Below are 11,617 nucleotides of genomic sequence, written 5' to 3'. Positions count from 1 at the left end.
GGAAGGTGATTAGATGACCTGCTCATTCTGTCTCCCACAGTAGAGGGTCTGCAAGAAAAACTAGACCTACTGCAAGCCTACTGTGAATCACAGGCCCTCAAAGTAAATATGGGCATTTGCATGGGCTTTGCCCTTAAAAGTCAATCAGCTCTTTTACTGCCCATTAAAAAAAAATTAGAAACCCACCTAAACCTCCCCCCCTTAAAAAAAAACAACAACCGAACACTAACCCCGAAATAGGTACTCACCATTCCTGAAGTCCGGCAGTGAAGGTCCATTTTCAATCTTCATCCCGGTATCGTGGAGCCATCTTCCATCTTCATCCAGGGGTCGTGAAGCTGAGGCAGCGCAGTGCAAAGCAGGATCGGCGATGGCGCTGATATCCGACGTGGAGGCTCCTCTTCATGGGATCGTCCACCGCACACTGAAGCTTAAATGCAAGGTATTCCTTTTATATTGGGATACCTTGCATTCCTATTGGGTGAAAATGTCAATAGGATGAGAGCTGCTAAAAACTTATTGGGTGATTTGAACAGCCAATAGGATTTAAGTAGCTCTCATCCTATTGGCTGATTTGAGATTTTCACCCAATAGGAATGAAAGGTACCTTGAATTCAATCTTCAGTGTGTGGCGGCAATCGCATGAAGAGGGGCCTCCATGTCAGATGTCAGTGCGGTTGCCGATTTTGCTCTGCTCTGCGCCAACCTTAGCTCTGCGACCCGTGGATGAAGATGCAAAATGGCTCAGTGACACCGGGATGAAGAGTGAAGATGGAGCCGACTGAAAGAAGCCCTTCTTCAGGAATGGTGAGTACCTATTTCGAGATTAGTGTTTTTTTTTTTTTTAATCTTTTATTTATCAGATTTTTTTCACATAAATCAAACAAAAAGAAAAAAACAAAACAGCAATATAAATATTATACATAATAATTGTTGGAGACGCAGCTCCTACAACCTCAAGAACCACAAAACTGTACATAGGAAGAAAGAAAAAAAAACAAAAAAAAAACCCACCCCTCTCTCTCAACCCCCCCCCCCCCCACCATCCCCGCGGTATCCCCACCCGTTACACCCCACCAGGTCACTCCAGCCAGCTATGCGGAAAGACATTTAGTAATGTCAATTCCGCAAAACTCACTGATGATAAGAAAGGTGAAAGAATCAATTTTTGCAGCGAGGTGGGATAAGATAATATAACAGGTGACCATTTCCATAAAAAATTCTGGATTCTTTTCTCTGCAGCATTATATAAGTGATATGATTCAAATACTATTTGGTCTTGCAATATTTTAAAAATCACAGATAACACACCGCTATTCTTAGCTTTCCAATTTTTCAGTATGCAATGTCTAACTGCCAATATAATTGTATTTAGACTATTTATAGTATTGCAATTGATAGCTTCATTCAGAGGACAAAGGAAAATAATATCTATCGCAGATAGAGCTATTGTTACTTTATATAATTTATTAAACCAAAAAATAATTTTCAACCAAAGTTGTCTAACCTTAGGACATGACCAAAACATATGAAGTAAATCTGCCCTGTCATGTGCACACCGCGGACACCGATTAGCACCGGAAGGGTAAAACTTGGATAATTTCCAAGGTGAAAGATAGAAATTATTAATCACTTTCATATGAGATTCTTTCCATGATATTGGTACTTTACACTTGGACATAGCCTTAAAGCTCTGATCAATTGTTTCATGTTCCACTGATGGAGTTACCGAACACCAAGTTTTACATAGATTATCCTTAATGGCCTGGCTCTGTTTATTGAGCATAATATCATACAACAGAGAGATTGACGCATCTCCTGCAATAAATTTTTGTATGCATAATTTAATATCCTGCCAAACCGTTTTAAGGGGGGCACGCCACCTCTGAGCCATAATGAAGTGTCGGATTTGAAAATAAGCAAATAAACCAGACCTAGGAATCCCATATTTACTAAAAATATCTTCTACTGATAATATTTGATGGTTTTCATCCAGCATTTGTTTAACAAATTGCAAACCTTTTCCAGCCCAATCTTTAAATATTTTTTGATATAACCCTGGAAGAAAGCTTGGATTACCTACAATAGGTAGAAAATCAGAGCAGGAAAAATCTAGATCTAGCGCTGTACAGAATTTATGCCACGCTTGTACGACATTTTTAATAGAGATGAGGCAACTAATATTCTGCAGCAACTTCTGTACTGAAGAGTGTAAAATTGCTTTTAATGAAAATGGGGCAATTAAAAAAGTTTCAATCTCCTCGGATGATACTAAATTGGATCCTGCAAGCCAATCTATCGCTATTTTGACGAGTGCAACTAAATTATAAAATTTAAGATTGGGCAATGCTAATCCCGCTATGTCCACCTTTTGCATTAATTTACCTAATGCAATTCGAGGCTTTTTGTTATTCCAAATGAATTTAGAAAATGACGCATTGATTAATTTCAAATCCTTATTCAAGATAAATAAAGGGAGATTCTGCAATGGGTATAGCAGACGGGGGAAAACAATAGATTTAATTAAATTGACACATTAATTCACTCTTTTCCAAATTTATCTTATACCCTGAGAAGGAACTAAAAATTTTCAGAGTTTGAAGGACCGTTGGTATAGAATACTGTGTATTAGCCAGAAATACTAACACATCGTCTGCATATAATAGCGTTTTAAGAGACTGTGTACCAACTGGAACTCCAGATAGAACTTCTCTAAAACGGATTGCAAGGGGTTCCAATGCTATGTTAAACAGTAGCGGGGACAGGGGACACCCCTGTCTAGTCCCTCTTTGCAAAGTTATTTTAGGGGATATCATCCCATTAACCAAGATAAAAGATATAGGGTTATGATATAATCTACTAATAAATTGTACAAATTCACCCTTAAATCCAAATTGATCTAATGCTCGGAATAAATATTCCCACACAATTGAGTCAAACGCTTTGACAGCATCTAGCGAAAGAATAGCAACATCCTGCCATAAAGGTTCCTGCTTGTCCTTATCTATGTTCCAAGCATAATCTAAAATATTAACCAGTTTACGAATATTTTTGGCTGGATTCCTGCCTACCATAAACCCGGTTTGATCTGGATGGATAATTTTGTGCAAACAGGAAGATATTCTGGATGCAATAATAGACATTAATATTTTATAATCTATATTTAAGACTGAAATTGGCCTGTATGAGGCAGGATCTTCCGCATTTTTGTCCTTTTTTAGGATAAGCGAGATATTTGCTGCGGAGAAATAACTTGAGATAGAACTCTGTGAACAAAAATAAGAATTAAAAAGTTTTTCTAATATCGAAAGTATATCACCGTTTAAACATCTATAAAACTCTGCAGGAAATCCATCCGGCCCTGCTGCTTTATTCAACTTTAGATTATCTATTGCTTTTCTAATTTCTTCCATGGAAATTGGGGCATTAATCAAAATTAAATCATCACCGGATATTTTAGGTACTTTTATCATATTCCAAAACATATCTTGCTTCCTATTATCTATTTCAATTCTCGTATAGAGTTGTTGATAATAGGTATAAAAGGTTTCAACAATTCCCGTCGTTTCAGTGAGTCTACCTTTATCTGTCTGAATAGCTAAAATAAGATTCTTTTTTTTCCTTGCTTTTGTCAGTTTGGCCAGATATTTTGCGGAGCAACCATGCACCCCTCTAAAATAAAGATTAATCTTTGTTTCCTCCTCTACTAATTTTTGTTTTTGAAAAAGATCTCTTTCTTTTCTATGATCTCTATATTTTCCCCAATTGGCTACTGTCGGATTCAAATAATATTTTCTATATGAGTTCTTAACTTGATTTGTAATTTGATTTTCTCGTGCTCTATTCTTTTTCTTTCCTATGCTCACATAAGACTGAATCTCCCCCCGTAAGACCGATTTAAATGCTTCCCACAAAATTTCTGGTTTACAAAGGTAGTTTAGATTTTCATTATAATACCGCTGCCATGAAGTTTTTACAAAATTAACAAATTTAAAGTTAGTATATAAATGACGAGGAAAAATAAATCTTGGTACTTTACCCTTTTCTTTATTACCTGAGGGAAATATCAATGAGACAATGGCATGGTCTGAGACACAAAAGTCCCCCATTTTACTTTCTAGATCCTGCAAAGCTAATGTTTCCGAAATTAAAAAGAGGTCTATTCTAGAGAAGGTGCAGTGTGTTTTGGATTCACATGAAAACGCGACTAGATCAGGATTTTTGTACCGCCATGCATCCACTAGTTTCAACTTTGAGCAAAATTGTCTTAAATATTTAGCATTCTTATTATAACGAGGATTGTTTTTTTTCGAAAATCTATCTAGTTCTGGACAAAGAGTTGCATTGAAATCCCCTCCTAGTATCAAATTCTCAGACACCAACGGGAATAACTTCAATTTTATTCCTTCCCAGAAAGCGGTCGAAAACTCATTTGGAGCATATATATTACATACAATCAATTTTATATTTTTCAATTGTATCTGGAGAAGAATAAACCTGGCTGCCGGGTCTATTTCAACCTTAATTAATTTATAATCTAATTCTTTATGAAAAAGAATAGCGACCCCACACTTTCTATATGACCCTGATGTGGAGACAACCTCCCCCACCCATTTTATTTTTAATTTTGCTGCTTCTTGCTCATTGAGATGTGTTTCCTGCAGGAGAACCACATCAGGTTTATAACTAGCTAATGTTTTAATAACCAGTTTCCGCTTGATGGGGGAGGTAATCCCCCCCACGTTCCAGGAGAGAATTTTAAGTCCTTCACTCATCTAATAAGTACACATGTATTACGACTCAGGGGGAGGGCAGGGAGGGACACCCGCCGGGGGCGGAAAGGGAGAAGGGCGAGAGAGAGAGAGGGGGAGAGAAAAAAAGAAAAAAAAGAAAATATAAAAACACATAAAAATGCAAAACTAACAACTTCATTATTTCTGTTTAGCATAAAGTATCTAAATAGTAAACACCTTATCCATGTAAGTCTTCTACTGATTACCCAGACTCTAAATATTTTTTGACTTCTTCCACCTTATCAAAGACATACCTAGCACCTTTATCATCTACAATTATACGTGCCGGGTACACCATATGGGCTTTTATCCCCTTATTTATCAATTGTGTACAATATGGGGCCATTAATTTTCTCTTTGAAGAAGTTTCAAAGGAAAAATCCTGGAATAATAAAATCCTGCTCTTTCCAAAGATAGGAGGGTCATTTTTTTTAAATAACTTCAATATTTCAATCTTATCTTGGAATTTTAGTAGTTTGAAGACACAAATTCTATTTTTTGAGACCCCATCCCGGGAAGAATTCTTTGGGCCCACCCTATGCGCTCTCTCTATTACCAATGGTAGTGACTGTGGTGACATCCCTAATGCTTGTGGTAATGTGATTGCAGTAAATTTCATTAGGTCCTCAAACTCTGGAATTTCTGGCAAACCTACTATCCTGATATTATTACGCCTGGAGCAATCCTCAAGATCCTCCAGGCGTGTCTGCATATTTTTAATTTTAGTTTCTTGTTTCTGTATTAGGTCTTGATGTATATGGGTTACATCTTCTACATCAGAGATTCTGGTCTCTGCCTCTGTTAATCTGGCCGCAAATTCCCTTACTTCAGAAGATAGCTCTTTCTTTATCCCTTCAAATTGTGGAGAGAATATCTCTGTCAACTGTGAAATAAGTACTTGTGGATCAAACAGCATTTTATTAACTTCTATTACGCTATCTAAACTGGTATCCATCATTTAACTTTTTTTATCCTTTGTTTTTACAGGCATTTTGGGTGAATTGGATTTCACCTGGGTGATAAATTTTTCCATTAAGGATAGTGCAAACAAAAAATAAAAAAAATAAATCAAGTGTACATTATCAGGTAAAAAACCTATAGCAAAAAACCCCAGAAAATAAATGAATAAATAAATCGTGAACACAAGTAGAAATCTGTGTGTAGCCCCCTTTTTTTCCCCTTATCTAATCCCCTTTCCCCCTTACCCCCTTTTTTTTTTTTTTTTTTTTTATTATATAACCTTAGTGTAGAGCAAATTCAAATTGTGTTACTTCTAATAGTGTTACTAGTGAATAAGTGCCTGTACTACCTCAATTACTTCAACCAGTTATGTTAGATACAGCATTGCCGTTGGGCTCATCTTTTAACCTTAATATATAAAAACACAAGAGATCATATACTTTTGTTATGCAAACAACTTAGTCCCTATGAAATACTTATTAGCTGAGTTGGCTTCAACTTATTTGAATAACATTTAATTTCTTAACTCCAAACAGCACCTTTCAGGTTTATATGCCCCAACATACATATAACCACATTTAGCATAATAAGACAGAAGAAATACTGATCAATTGGCAATGATTTGAGTAGCTTCCATTAATATAGTAATATTTAGCATAACTTGTTTTAGAAAAAAGACAAGATAAATAATGATACAGGGTTTAAAGAGGCTATGTACCCACCCAAACTATATCTTAGCCCAACAATTACCCTGAGATATATTATTGCCTTATATAATGTTTATACATATCCCAATAGGGTCTTTAACCCTTGCTTCTAAGAACAAAAGTTCAGGGACTTGGTTTTCCGTGGCAGCTTACTCCTTTTCCATGGCACTATATGCCTGATATCACAAAGTTACATTCAGAAACAATATAGAAGTAAGCCCAAACAGTTTGTCACTTTATAAATCACTTTTCCAAAGTGGAGATACCAGCACTTAAATATAATGGCACGGCGGCCATTCCTCTGCTCACTGGTTATAGCAATGTCACCATCTAGCCAGCCGAAATAAGCAAGTGGATAAAAAACTTACAAATACAGGCAGCTTCTTTGTATTCTCATAAGCCTAATTTGACAAGGGGCTTATACAGCGGCTCTTCTCTGCAACCACGATGGATCCTCTGCAGCTCTGTAATACTCTTGTCTGCGTGGAGAGCGTGGCGTCGGCGTCTTCACACACCTCCACTCCTCTATTGGCTCGTCAAGAGGGCTCGACCTCGAAGCGGCTTCCCGATTGGTCGCCTCCTCTGCTGCAGCCCCGGTAGTATCCGGTGAATATCCAAGAGGATCAGGGGGTGTCCGTCACACAATGCCCTAGGAGGTAGAACTACCCCACAGCGGGCACACTTGCTTTGCCTTTACTTTCCCACCGGTCCACTCCTGACAGCCTGCGTGCCTCCGGCGTTCCGCTCCCTCAGCTATACCATTGCCAGCTGAGCCGATTGTAAGTCACTTAGGGGTTTCCTGCCGGGGCCAAGATGGATTTGCCCCTCTCCCTAGGGTGCTTCTTACACCAACAGCGGGAAAACTGGCCACGGGAAGATGATGCCTGTGCTGTCCACACTTGGTACAACACGCCAGACTCAGCGTGCTCTACTGAACAGCTCCTCCTACCGGAAACCGCTCCAGAGATTAGTGTTAGTTTCTTTTGTTGTGGTGTTTTTTTTTTTTTAGATGAGGGCTTTTTATTTTTTTTTAATGGCCAGTAAAAGAGCTGATTGCCCTTTTAAGGGAAAAGCCCATACAAATACCCATTTAGGGGCAATGGTTAGCTTAGGTTTTTTTATAGTTAGGTTTTTTTATTTTGGGGGTTGGGTGGTAGTTTAGTGTTAGATTAGGGGGTGTTTTTATTTTGGGGTGGCTTTTTTGTTTTTATAGGGGTATTAGATTAGGTGTAATTTTTTTATTTTGCTTAATTTCATTTATTATTTTCTATAATGTTAAAAAAAAATATTTTTCGTAATTTTAGTTTGTTTTTTTGTGTAATGTTAGGTTTTGTTATTTTGTTTAATTTAGATTTTGTTATTTTTTGTAATGTTAGGTTTTTTTGTTTTTTTCCGTAGTGTTAGGAGTTTTAAATTTGTAATTTAGGATTTTTATTTTTAGTATCATTTATTTTTTTTAAATAGTAATGTTAGGTTTATTTATAATTTAAGCTTAGGTTTTATTTATTTCACAGGTAAGTTTTTATTTATTTTAAGGTAGTTATATTGTAACTTTAATTTAAAGTTAATGGTTGTTTAGGTTTAGGGGTTAATAGTTTAATTTGGTTTGTCGCGATGTGGGGGGCAGGTGGTTTAGGGGTTAATAGGTTTATTTAGTGTTAGTGATGTGGGGGGATGGCAGATTAGGGGTTAATAGGTTTATTTAGTGTTGGCAAAGTGGGGGGACAGCGGTTTAGAGGTTAATAGCTTTAGTGTTAGCGATGTGGGGGGACGGCAGATTAGGGGTTAATACTTTAATTTAGATAGTCGCAATGTGGGTTGGTGGTGGATTAGGGGTTAATAGGTTTATTATAGTATTTGCGATGCGGGAAGAAGGGCGGTTTAGGGGATAATAGGTAGTTTATTCGGAATGGTTTGTTGGGGTATAGGCTATAAAGATCACATTAAAGGCGTACCGTGCGACTTGTAATACGGGTGAGCTGGCCATTCTTTTTAGCAGTAAAGCCATACCCCACAACTTGTAATCTCCCTCAGTGGGTGCAGGACAGAGATTGGGAGATTCCCATTGCTGCTACCGATGCACAAAAAGGTTTACAAATAGTGACACAAGTATGCTCCACCACCAAGCACTCTGTGACCCAGCATCAGAAGCACCTAGGCCAGGTAAGAAACATGGTCGCGTTGTCAGGATCCTGCTCTCCCCCTCCTGCACTTATCAGTACCTACCTCCAATCCCATCTCTCTCCTTCTCCTCCTTTGATGTCCACTGTATTCGCCTGTTCTCCCCCCTCTCCCTCAGAGTGGCAGTCATCTATCGCCCTCCTGGACCGACAACCCACTTCCTTGACAACTTTGCCACCTGGCTTCCTCACTTTCTCTCTACTATTATACCAACCCTAATTCTTGGGGGCTTCAACATTCCCATTGACAACCCATCTGCCCCTGCAGCCTCTAAGCTTTTTTCACTTACATCCTCCTTCAGTCGCTCACAATCCACCCTATTCTCTTCTCACCATGATGGACACTACATCACAGGGTATTTTCCTACCTCTGCTCTATATCTGACCTCACCTGTTGGCCTTTTCCCGTTTCAGACCATTAAATGGTCACCTATAATATTAATGCAACAGCTAAACCAACTTCTCCATCCCGCCCCGCACCTCTAGAAATCTACACGCTGTGAATCCGCTCCAATTTTCAAAAATCATTCAAGATCTCCTCCCTCAAACTTCTACTATAACCTGCCCTGATCTCGCTACAGCCCACTATAACAAAACTCTCTCCTCTGCACTAGACACACTTGCCCCTCCTGGACTGCGCAAAACATCATATACATCCCTGGCGCTCTCAGCAAACACGCTATTTGCAACAATGCTCCCGTACTGCTGAGCGTGTCTGGAGGAAAACTCACTCTGAACGTGATTTCATACACTATGGGATTAATTTATCAAGCTCCGTACGGCTAACCAGAAACAGAAGTTATGAAGCAGCGGACAGAAATAAACCCGATTTAATACGATCTGGTTGATTGACACCCCCTGTTAGCCAGGGGGCGGTATTGCACCAGCAGTTCACTAGAACTGCTGGTGCAATGATAAATCGATATGTGGCGGACATGATACGCTGTAGGGATGTGACACTAACTCCTTTCTGCAGGGTGACACAGACTGTAGGGATGTGACACTAACTCCCTTCTGCAGGGGGACACAGTGACATAGAGTAAGGATGTGACACTACCTTCCCCTGTGCAGGGTGACACAGTGACAGACAGTGGAGATGTGATAGTAGCTACTTCTCTGCAGGGTGACATAATGATAGGGACTGTGACTAAAACTACCTCTCTGCAGGGTGCCCAATGACATTCAGTAGGGATGTAACACTAGCTCCCCTCTGCAGGGTGACACAGTGACATACAGTAGAGATGTGACAATAGCTCCCCTCTGCAAGGTGACATAGTGACATACTGTAGGGATGTTACACTTTCTCCCCTCTACAAGGTGTCACAGTGACACACTGTAGTGATGTGACACTAGCTCCCCTCTGCAAAGTGACACAGTCACAGACTGTAGGGATGTGACATTAGCTCCCCTCTGCAAGGTGACACAGTGACAGAGAGTAAGGATGTGACACTATCACCCCCTGTGCAAGGTGACACAGTGACAGTAGAGATGTGATACTAGCTACATTTCTGCAGGGTGGCACAATGATATACAGTATGGATGTGACACTAGCTCCCCTCTGTAGGGTGACACAGTGACAGAGAGTAAGGATTTGACACTACCTCCCCCTGTGCAGGGTGACACAGTTTCAGACAGTAGGGATGTGACACTGGCTCCCCTCTGCAGGGTGACACAGTGACATACTGTATGGATGTGACAAAAGCTCCCCTCTGCAGGGTGACACAGTGACATACAGTAGGGATGTGACACTAGCTCCGCTCTGCAGGGTGACACAGTGACATACAGTAGGGATGTGACAATAGCTCCCCTCTGCAAGATGACACAGTGACATACTGTAGGGATGTGAAATTTTCTCCCCTCTACAAGGTGTCACAGTGACACACTGTTGGAATGTGACACTAGCTCCCCTCTGCAAAGTGACACAGTGACAGAGAGTAAGGATGTGACACTATCGCCCCCTGTGAAAGGTGACACAGTAGCTGAGTATCTCTCAAGTGTCACCAGCCCAAAGCACAGACAGATAGATACTCACTAAATACAGAATCTCTGATCACCAGCTGGAAATAGAGACTGACAGATATCAGACAAAATGGAGGCCCAGGGCAGCCAGACAGTGTGGGCCATGTGACAGTGGGGACATAGAGACTGAAACACACTTCCTCTTGTAGTGTACAAGATACAAACCCTTAAGGGATAAATACTTCCCAGAAATAACAAAATAAATAACAGACATTGCCCAGAACAAGATAAACGATGTATACTTGTAGTAGCAAAATATGTAACAGACTGTCACATGACCAGAACCCACAATCAGTATAAATGAAATGTCAACATATTTACCCCACTTTACTCCTATGTGACCAATTGTTATTACTATGTTTTTGTTGTAACATATTACTTTGGCAACATATGTAATAATGAAAATAAAGAATTCTTGACTGGAATTGACATGGCTGCAGGAATTTGTGACACTAACACTATCTCTGCAATGTGACACAGTGACAGATACAAGGGATGTGACACTAGCTTTCCCTCTGCAAGATTACACAGTGACAGAAAGTAGGGATGTGACACTACCTCCCCCTGTGCAGGGTGACACCGTGACAGACAGTAGAGATGTGATAGTAGCTACTTCTCTGCAGGGTGGCACAATGCATACAGTAGGGATGTGACACTAGCTCCCCTCTCCAGGGTGACACAGTGACATACAGTAGGGATGTGACACTAGCTCCCCTCTGCAAGGTGACACAGTGACAGACTGTAGGGACGTGACACTAGCTCCCCTCTGCAAGGTGACATAGTGATAGACTGTAGGGATGTGACACTAACTCCCCTCTACAGGGTGACACAGTGATAGACTGTAGGGATGTGACACTAACTCCCTTCAGCAGGGTGACACAGTGATATACTGTAGGGATGTGACACTAGCTCCCCTCTGCAGGGTGACACAGTGACAGAGAGTAAGGATGTGATAGTA

The 11,617-nt window shown here is 40.0% G+C and overlaps 1 protein-coding gene across 1 annotated transcript in view; it reads right to left on the bottom strand.

Annotated features, from left to right (window-relative positions):
* Positions 1-11,617, bottom strand: part of MGAT5B (alpha-1,6-mannosylglycoprotein 6-beta-N-acetylglucosaminyltransferase B) — a 154,339-nt gene that overhangs the window by 91,007 nt on the left and 51,715 nt on the right. The gene's annotated exons all lie outside the window — the stretch shown is intronic.

The sequence above is a fragment of the Bombina bombina genome, chromosome 1 (genome assembly GCF_027579735.1).
Source record: "Bombina bombina isolate aBomBom1 chromosome 1, aBomBom1.pri, whole genome shotgun sequence".
NCBI lineage: Eukaryota > Metazoa > Chordata > Amphibia > Anura > Bombinatoridae > Bombina > Bombina bombina.
This window is presented reverse-complemented; position numbering and strand designations above follow the sequence as displayed.